The sequence below is a fragment of the Portunus trituberculatus genome, chromosome 40 (genome assembly GCF_017591435.1).
Source record: "Portunus trituberculatus isolate SZX2019 chromosome 40, ASM1759143v1, whole genome shotgun sequence".
Classification (NCBI taxonomy): domain Eukaryota; kingdom Metazoa; phylum Arthropoda; class Malacostraca; order Decapoda; family Portunidae; genus Portunus; species Portunus trituberculatus.
The window spans coordinates 7,125,001-7,132,500 of NC_059294.1; the positions used below are offsets into that span (position 1 = coordinate 7,125,001).

At 46.4% G+C, this 7,500-nt stretch overlaps 1 protein-coding gene across 2 annotated transcripts in view; it reads left to right on the plus strand.

The window, feature by feature from the left end:
* Window positions 1–7,500, plus strand: part of LOC123516175 (protein abrupt-like) — a 238,935-nt gene that overhangs the window by 110,534 nt on the left and 120,901 nt on the right. The gene's annotated exons all lie outside the window — the stretch shown is intronic.

Sequence of the window (7,500 nt, forward strand, 5' to 3'; positions counted from 1 at the left end):
AGGCGGGAACAAAAGCATTTAACGAAGCAATGAGAGAGAGAGAGAGAGAGAGAGAGAGAGAGAGAGAGAGAGAGAGAGAGAGAGAGAGAGAGAGAGAGAGAGAGAGAGAGAGAGAGAGAGAGAGAGAGAGAGAGCTGATATAAGCATCACGAACAAAAGATCACACACAGACACACACGCACACATACACACACAATCCATCCACCCACACGCACAACACACATACACACAAACACGTGGACACACACACACAAAAATACTAATAATACGGGGTCTCGCGCTCTCTTTCTGTCTCTCTTACAACGCCTGTGTCTGTGTTCCTCTCGAAAGGGCGAATCAAAGACGAGTGAAGGGGCGTGAAGCAAACAGGGAGAGAACAACGCCGCTTCCCTGCAAAGGTGATGCTACCGAAGCGAGGAGGCGCGGGCACCAAGGAACAAAAGGAGGGATAGGAGGGAAGGCGGAAGACAAACAGAGTCGAGGCGGAGGAAGAAGAGGAGGAGGAGGAAGCGAAGGAGGAGGAAAGGAGGAGGGGAAGGAGGAGGGGCGGGCCACGTCTTGGGAGGCTTGCCAGGGAGGAAGGGGAGGGGGTCTTGACAGTACTCCTGCAATGGTGCCCGCTATCGATCGGCCCCCGACCAGCCGGCACAAAAAATCACAGATCTCGCCGGGCCGACCTGTGTCTTGAGGACCCGGCCTGATTGTGGGGGGGCGCGGGGAGCCGGGGGAGGCGTGGGAGAGGCGTAGGGAGGGTGCAGAGGAGAGGGGAGGCGTGCAGAGGGGAGAGAAAGGGGAAGTGAGATAGATAGAAAGGGAGGAACATTGGGGGAGGAAAGAGGAAACAGACTTTACTGCTGGATGGAGGAGAGCAGGCTTGACGGACGGGTGGAAAAGCAGGAGGAGGAGGAGGAGGAGGAGGAGGAGGAGGAGGATTACGAAACGAGTCGGAGGATCATTCAAGAGCAAAAGTGGCAAGCAAAAAGGGAAAGAGGAGGAGAGGGAAGGAAACATTGACGAAACTCGAGAGGTAACATGAAAATAGGAAAAAAATGTATGACATAAAACAAAACATGGAAAAACGAAACAGAGACAAGACAAAAGAATTAAGAACAAGGAGGAGGAAGAGGAAACCGAGAAGGAGAAGAGGAAAAAAGAAAGAGTGATGGCAGTAATAGTTGAAGATGAGAAGGAGGAGGAGAAGGAGATGGAAGGGAGGAAGCGAAAGAGAGGGTAATCAGGGAGAGACGTGCCAGAGGGGGGGAGGGAGGAGAGGGGAGAGAGAGGAAGCTAGGGAAGGCAGGAAAGGAGGGCGAGGGGAAGAGAGGGGAGTAAGGAGGAAGAAGGTGAGGGGGGAGCGTTGGGCAAACACAGAACTGAACGATCGGGGGGTTGGAGACAATAAACCTCCGGCAACTCCTGAAACGCTTACAAAAACAAAAACGAACAAAACGAAACGATAAGACGATACCAGAGAGAGAGAGAGAGAGAGAGAGAGAGAGAGAGAGAGAGAGAGAGAGAGAGAGAGAGAGAGAGAGAGGAAAGCGTGAGGGACGAGGGGAGGCCTGGGAATACGAGGTTATTGAACATTTGTCCGGCGAGACGTCAGAGAGGTAGCAAGACGACCTGGCTGGATGGATATATGGCAAAGGTGAAGACGAGGAAGGGAGACGAGGAAGGGAGATGAAGGAGCGAGACGAGGGAAAGAGACGAAGAAGGGTGACGAGGAAGGAGACGAGGGAGGGAGACGAGGAAGGGTGACGAGGAAGGGAGACGAAGGAGGTAGAAAAGGAAAGGAGACAAGGAGAGAGACGAGGAAAGGAGATGATGAAAAGAGGTTGAACTGAAGAGATAGAAGAGGAGTAAAGGGAAGTGAAAGGGAGAAGAAGCCTAAGGTGAAGTGATAAAACAAGGAGAAAGGGAAGAAGACATGAGTGAAGGGAAGGAAAGAAGAATTTGAAGAGCAAAAGGATGGAAGAAGACAATGCCAAAGACGAAGGACTAAAAAGTGATGACAGACAAGGAAAAGAGGAAAAAAAAAGCAGATATAAGTAAAGAAAAGGAAGAAGAGGCAGGATAAAACAGACGAGGAAACGGTGAAGAATAAAAAGAGGAAAAGGAGGAGAAGGACAAAGAATACAAAGAAATACAAAAGGAAAAAAAGCAGAACAGTCGTACATAGGCCCAACAAGGCTGTGTCACTGTACCACCACTACAAGCACATCTCAGAGAATCAAATGCCAAAACGAGAAACTTGTATTGAAAAGCATGAAAAAATTAGATACAGTTTTACTTATCCTAAAGAAGAAAAAATTGAGGAAGAGGAGGAGAAGAAGGAAGTGGAGAGGAAAGAAGGAAGGAAGAGAAGAAGGAGAAGAAAAATGAGGAGACGAAGAAGAGGAGGAGGAAGAGAAGGAGAAGGAGAAGGAAGAGAACAAGGAAAAAGAAAAGGACAAGAAAGAGAAGGAAAAGGAGAAGGAAAAGAAGGAGAAGAACGGGAAGGAGGAAGAGGAGGAGGAGGAGGAGGAGGAATACATGGGAAGGAAAGTGGAGGGAAAAGCTGTCCAGTCAGTGACGTAATGGAAGGAAGGGAGACGAGAGACGATGGGCCAGAGTTAGACCTGGTTTAGAAGGAGGGATGGAGGAAGGAGAGAGAGAGAGAGAGAGAGAGAGAGAGAGAGAGAGAGAGAGAGAGAGAGAGAGAGAGAGAGAGAGAGAGAGAGAGAGAGAGAGAGAGAGAGAGAGAGAGAGAGAGAGAGAGAGAGAGAGAGAGAGAGAGAGAGAGAGAGAGAGGAAGCAAGGAATGAATGAATAAAGGCAGGAAAATAGATAGATAAAAATAAAAGAAAAGGTTAGATTAGGTTAAGAAAGAAAGAAAGAAAGAAAGAAAGAAAGAAAGAAAGGAAGGAAGAAAGGAAGGAAGGAAGGATGTGGAGAAAGGAGAAAAGCAACAAAGAAATGAAGAAAAGGAGATATTACGTAGGTACAAAAATCAGAAACGGACGACAGAAGTTATGAGAGAGAGAGAGAGAGAGAGAGAGAGAGAGAGAGAGAGAGAGAGAGAGAGAGAGAGAGAGAGAGAGAGAGAGAGAGAGAGAGAGAGAGAGAGAGAGAGAGAGAGAGAGAGAGAGAGAGAGAGAGAGAGAGAGAGAGAGATAAGGATGACTATGGTGGCGAAAATGGACACTCTAAATGGTTAAAACACACACACAACACACACACACACACACACACACACACACACACACACACACACACACACACACACACACACACACACAACGCGACCTTGAAACAGATGAAAAGAAAAAACAACTCCATCCCTTTTTAAACTACACAGAAAAGTAAAGAAAAATAAAACAAAAGTAAAGAAAGAGAGGAGGGCGTGGAGAGAGAGAATGAGACACACACACACACACACACACACACACACACACACACACACACACACACACACACACACACACACACACACACACACACAGAGAGAGAGAGAGAGAGAGAGAGAGAGAGAGAGAGAGAGAGAGAGAGAGAGAGAGAGAGAGAGAGAGAGAGAGAGAGAGAGAGAGAGAGAGAGAGAGAGAGAGAGAGAGAGAGAGAGAAGGAGAGACTGAGAGTAGGTCGGGGAGATGAGAGTGGAGGAAAAGATGAGTTCATGGAGGAGGTTGGTGAGGCGAGGAGAGTGGAAGAGGGAAAAAATGGTGATGGTGGTGGAGGTAGTGGTGGTGGTGATGCAGGGAAAGGTTGAGTGAAAAGTGGTGATGATGATGGTGGAGAGGGAAAGTATCGGTCAGATAGATGGAGGAAAAGGTGATGGGTGGCTGGGCAGGAGATGAGGGAGGGAGAAGGGAAAGATGACGAAGGAAGGAAAGATGAAGACGGGAGGAAAAAGATGAGTGAGAGAATATATATATCCGGAGAAGGAGGTGAAGAGATAGAAGAAGCAGCAGGTGAATGAGTAGGATGATGGAGGAAAAGTTGGCGGAAGAAAGAAAACTCAGGTGGAGGAAAAAAAAATGCAGCCTTCAACACCTTCAGGATCTCACAGCGGCGAATCAAATCCTCTACACCACTTACCTGTCTCCTTTCATAAGAATTTAAACTGATTTCTTTACTTATTAATATTTCTAACACAATCTTTTACCGACCTCAATTAAATCCTCTGAATAAATAATCCACTTCCTTTCCTTAAAATAAAATTGTATTGGCACTTCATAAATGTGTAATGTTAATGTACCAAGCATTTAAATAACCAATATCGTCCTTTTAACCCCTTCAGTACAGGAACGCAATTTTACCTTGAGTTTTGGGTACGATTAGACGACTTTATTCACATTAGGAAACATCTATGGAGGTCAGAAGATCAATGGCCACAGTCTTCACTATTTCAATCCCCATATAAGTTTCTGAAGCTGTATCTAATCACCAAATAGTAAGCACAATGAATATGAAAACACATCATGGCACTGAATGGGTTAATAAGTTCATTGCACCTTATTTCCCAAACAATACACCTGAACTGCAACTCAACCCCCCTTATCCATCCCTCCCCAGGCAAGCCAAACGCATACCTGTTAACGTTACCTTCCACACACCTGTCCACATCTGAATATCTCAATAATGGCCTTGGACGCGCCCGCAGCGGAGGAGGGGTGAAGGAGGTGAGGGGTGAGGGGACGAGAGGGGGTTAAGGGGGGTAGGGGTGTGGGTGCGCTGGTCTTGTGCCGGAGAAAGGTCATGAGGAACAAAGGACTAGGTGTTAATACCGAGGCATTGATCTTAAAGGTCAGGTGCGTTATGAGTGAGGGCAAGACGGTGGTGGTGGTGGTGGTGGTGGTGGTGGCAACGCAAGAGGAGGAAGAGGAGGAAGAGGTGAAGAGGAGGAAGAGGTGAAGAGGAAGAGGAGGCAGCGATGTATGCACGGGAAAGGAAAGAAAAATTACGAAGGAAGAGAAAAAAGGAGACGGAACAATGAAAAAACGAGGAGGAGGAGGAGGAGGAGGAGGAGGAGGAGGAGGAGGAGGAGGAGGAGGAGGAGGAGGAGGAGGAGGAGGAAGAAAGGGAACACCTGTGCCAAACACCCCGAATATGAACACTCCGGGGAAGACGAAGATGAAGAACCTTGAAGGAAGGGTGCACGTATGACGCCCTCTCTTCTTAATAATCTCTCTCTCTCTCTCTCTCTCTCTCTCTCTCTCTCTCTCTCTCTCTCTCTCTCTCTCTCTCTCTCTCTCTCTCAAGATTCCCGGTACTCAAGGAAACTCCGGGAAAAACATTTAAAATCTGACGAATTATCAACACCTTTTCTTTATCATCTCTCCCTCGAGCAACACACACACACACACACACACACACACACACACACACACACACACACACACACACACACACACACACACACACACACACACACACACACACACACACACACACACACACACACACATATTAAAAGTAATGAATCTCTCGTATATTATTCATGTATTTTTTCATCTTTCTTTCTATATTTTTTTCTCTCCCTAATATTGTTCTTTATTTCTATCATTTCCACTTTCTTCCCTTCCCTTCCTTCCTAATCTTCTCCCTCTCTTAGCCTCGTATTCACAAACACTTCTGCGCTTCACCTCCACTATTTCCACTATTTATCTAAATTTGCACGAGTATTTAAGATGTTTTTTTTACGGTTTTAGAGGCAGAGTGACACGAATTCTACCCTATTAACTAAGAAACACTCTTGAAAACCCCGCTACTCATCCCTGTGGCCTTCGTAAATAGTCGTGGTGAGAGACCAAAGCGTTTTCGAATACGGACCTTATAGTGTAACAGTAACATTCCTTCCCTTTACTCTCTTCTCCTCACTGCTCACCTCACCAAGTACCTTCTGATATTCCTCGCTTTACCTTCAATAATACCCCTCTCCCTTGTTCTATTCTCCAATGTCTTTTACCTCCATCTCCCATTCTCCCTGTGTCTACTCCCCACCTGTATCCCTCCCCCAGTACCTCCCTACGGACCTGTTCTCCTTGCATCAGATCCCCTACCTCCCCTCAAAGCCTTCCCCCCAGACAGGGCTATTTTCGCAAGTCTCTGCAGTGAATAAATAAAAGTGAGAGTCAAAGAGAAGCTGAGATGTTTTCGAATCTAGAAGTCGCTTTGTCCCCACCGCGAGAGAGAGAGAGAGAGAGAGAGAGAGAGAGAGAGAGAGAGAGAGAGAGAGAGAGAGAGAGAGTAGAGAGTAGAGAGTAGGGGAGACGGTATATAGAGAGCAAAGTGGTAAGAAAGACAGTATTTTGTTAAGTTTCCCCGTCTTTCCTCCTCCTCCACTTCCACCTCCTCCTCCTCCTCATCTTCCTCCTCCTCCTCCTCCTCCTCCTCCTTTTCCCCTTCGTACCTACCTATCTACTTCTCCGGGTTCCCATTTGTCATTCTGGCGTTAAAAATTGAAAGCCAGGCACAGAGGGAGAGAGCCGATAAAAAGTGAGGAAGGGAAGGAGTTTGTGATGCGCGGCGGGGAGGGTTTCCACCGTCAATGGAACTAATGAAGAAAATGCGGAGAGTAGCAGCAGAGGACGAAATGATGATGTCCAGAGAGAGAGAGAGAGAGAGAGAGAGAGAGAGAGAGAGAGAGAGAGAGAGAGAGAGAGAGAGAGAGAGAGAGAGAGAGAGAGAGAGAGAGAGAGAGAGAGAGAGAGATGAGAGAGAGAGAGAGTAATGAAAGAGAAAAAGTTGATGTAAAAGAAGAATCAGAGAACAAGAACTAAAACAGGAACAAGAACAAGAACAAGAAAATAATTCAACAACTTCGTTATAAATACAACAACAACAACAGCAACAACAACAGCAACAACAACAACTACTACTACTACTACTACTACTACTACTACTACTACTACTACTACACTAACTACTAACTACTAACTACTACTACTACTACTAACTACTACCTACTACTACTACTACTACTACTACTACTACTACTACTACTACCTGCAGTGGCAAGGAACAAGTAACAGAAAAAAAACAGTGGAGAGGCCTAACTAAATCTCTTATAGGCCTCTATCAACGCTGCGCCTTGTGTATTTGTGATTCTGAGAGGCAGTACCACCACCACCACCACCACCACCACCACCACCTCCGCCGCCACCACCACCACCTGTCGCCCGGCACACACCTGCCAGCCTGGAGGGGGAAAGAGAGGGAAGGAGAGGGAGGGAGAGGGGACCAAAGGGAGAGGCAAGGAGAAAGGACACAAAAAACTATGAACAGGCTAAGAAAAGCGGACAGGTGGTGGGGAGGACAATGATAATATTAATCTTCTTTTCTTCATTATTCTTCCTTAATTTTAACTTTCACTTAATGTTGTTGTTTTTTATCTCTAGGTGTAAAAATTGGTGAGTGTTCTGTGTTGGTGTTAGTTATGTTGCTTTAATTTTGTTTATGTTTGAGTCTCCACGTGAGTCAGCGTATGATGTCATGATGTTGCTCTTACACATCCTCTCCTCT